We start from the raw sequence: 2,705 nt of genomic DNA, 5'->3' as shown, positions 1-2,705 counted from the left end.
CGGCCATATTTTTGGTTTTCTAAGAGAGGGTCCTATTGTGTAGCTCTGACTATCTTGAAATTCACTGTGTAGACCAGGTTGGCCTTGAACTCAGAGATCTGCCTCCCTCGTCCTGGGATTAAAGGAGTGCACCACAACAATTGGCTATTTTTTTTTATTATCTTTAAATTTATGTGTATGTGTACAACATGCCTCTTCTCTCCTGCATACTTGCATGCATGCGAACACAGTCACACACACGCGCGCGCGCGCACACACACAAAGGTTGGTGTGCTCCGCATTTCATGATTTAACTCTCCTCATGATCTGACAATAACGTACAGGCAGCGCTGGCTCCTGGCTCCCGTGCAGACCCCACTGCGCCTTCGTCACAGTTCTCCCTCACTTCCTGTCATCTGTCTGTCAGCCAGGAGACCCCAGGTCCTGTCTAGTCAGTATGGTAGGAGACGAAGCTGGGGGATGCCATTTTTAAAATTTTTTTTATAAAAACAAGTTTGCTCCCAGCTGTAAGAATGACTTTCACCTACCGCGTACGCCCCAGAAATACTACGCTCGCCTCAGGCCACTCATCTCCACCCTGTTTCTCTCTTCAAGTTTTGTTGAGATTTAACTAAAACTGCATCACCCCCCCCCCAGTCCCTCTCATGCTCCTGCTGCACGCTTTTGGTTGAGGCTGTGGTCTCTCAGCCCTGTTGCCACGCCTGTGACAGGCCTCCCAGCCATAATGGCCTCTCTCACGCTCCCTCCTATAATCTGCCTTAGCCGTAGGATTCTGTCTCAGCTACAGACAGGGACTGGCACTCAGCCTGCTCAAGTGGGACTAGGCATTTAAAACTGTGTGGTTTGAATAAGAACAGTCCCCATAGGCTCAGAGATCTGGATCCTTGGACCCCAGGGAGTATGTGGGAGGCGTGGCCTTGCTGGAGGAAGTGTGTTGCTGGGGGTGGTTGCAGGATGTGGTGGCACAAGCTGTTAACCCCGGCAGAGCCTTCTAGACTAGCCTGGTCTACAGGAGAGCAGTGCTGTGTGGAGAGACCCTGCCTCGAAAAGTTGAAAACTTTTAAAACAGAATGAACAAACAACAACAACAAAAAACTATTTACTTCTACTGTATATGTATATGTCAGTGTGTTACGTGTACACATGTGTGAGCATGCAGTGTGTAAGCCTGTGCATGTACTCAGCAGCCACAAGAGGGCAGCAGGTGTCCTTTCTGCCTGTTGCCTCAAAGCTAGAATTTTCCAGGCTACAAGGGAGCAATCTTCTTTAACGTCACAGCATGTGACAGACACTAGACTTGTTACTTGGGTACTAAGAGTCTAAATCCAGTTCTCAGTTTTGTATAGCAAGTACTCTTAACCACTGAGCCAATTCTCCCCCGTTCTGTTTTCTTCAGAGAAGGTCTTTTTTTTGTTGTTGTTTTTGTTTGGTTTTTGTGGGTTTTTTTGTTTTTTTGTTTTTTGTTTTTTGAGACAGGGTTTCTCTGTGGCTTTGGAGCCTGTCCTGGAACTAGCTCTGTAGATCAGGCTGGTCTCGAACTCACAGAGATCCACCTGCCTCTGCCTCCCGAGTGCTGGGATTATAGGCGTGCGCCACCATCGCCCAGCTTCAGAGAAGGTCTTATTTTAGAGCCTAGGCTATCCTTGAACTCACAGCAGACCCCTGCCTCAGTCTTCCAAGTGCTGGGATTACAGCCACGACCGACTACACCCAGCTCTTAGTCTATTGCAAGTGACTCCACACTGCACAGCTCCCAGGCTAGCCCCACCGCACTGCACAGCTCCCCGGGCTAGCCCCAATGCAGGCTAGCTTCCCTCTCTGACTTCTGTGTGTGCTCCCGCTACCATGCTGAGACTGCAGCTTCCCTGCTGACTTCCCTTCTCTGCCTGTTTTCTCCGCTCCCTCACAGCCGTGCTGCTCAGTCAATGGCCTTTCGATCCTCTAACACCCAGCTGTCCTAGGCTGCCTCAGACTTGATGACCACAACTGAAACTCGGCAGCTTCCTTTACAAGTAAAAACTCCCCTCCCTGTTTCTGCTGCTGTCAGCATCTTATGTCGTTTTTAGTCTCCACCACGGCAGCCAATCACAGGTTCTAGCTTCGTTTTAAATCCATGTACTTCCCACCATAGGACACACGAGTCTTCACTATTTCACATTTAGGTTAACACTATGCCTGGACTATGTACAGGTGTGTGTCCATGCCTGGACTATGACACTGACTTTCTTGTTTGTTTTTTGAGACAGGATCTTACTGTGTAGCTCTGGTTGTTCTGGAACTCACTATGTAGAACAGGCTGGCCTCAAACTCACCAATATTGGATTGTCACTGCCTGTGTAGTGCTGGGAATGAAGGTGTGTGTCAGAACACCCAGCAACAAGGCTCTATTTTTATTTATTTACTTAGGATTTATTTATTTATTTAATTTGGTTTTTCAAGACAGGGTTTTTCTGTGTAGGTTTGCGCAGCCTGTCATGGAACTCGCTCTGTAGACCTGGCTGACCTCGAACTTAGGAGACTCACCTGCCTCTGCGTGCCCACTGCCCAGCTTTGTTTTGTTTTTTTGTGACAGGTTCTCCTGTAGCCCTGGCTGGCCTTGAACTACCAGAAATCTGCCTCGGCCTCCCAAGTGCTGAGATTTAAGGCGAACCGGGACTGGAGAGATAGCTCGGTGGTTAAGAGCACTTGCTGCTATTCCAGAGGTC

General features: G+C 48.8%; 1 protein-coding gene across 1 annotated transcript in view; it reads right to left on the bottom strand.

Annotated features, from left to right (window-relative positions):
• Nucleotides 1-2,705, bottom strand: part of Bicral (BRD4 interacting chromatin remodeling complex associated protein like) — a 43,341-nt gene that overhangs the window by 16,379 nt on the left and 24,257 nt on the right. The gene's annotated exons all lie outside the window — the stretch shown is intronic.

Source organism: Microtus ochrogaster, linkage group LG2 (assembly GCF_000317375.1).
Source record: "Microtus ochrogaster isolate Prairie Vole_2 linkage group LG2, MicOch1.0, whole genome shotgun sequence".
Taxonomy (NCBI): domain Eukaryota; kingdom Metazoa; phylum Chordata; class Mammalia; order Rodentia; family Cricetidae; genus Microtus; species Microtus ochrogaster.
This window is presented reverse-complemented; position numbering and strand designations above follow the sequence as displayed.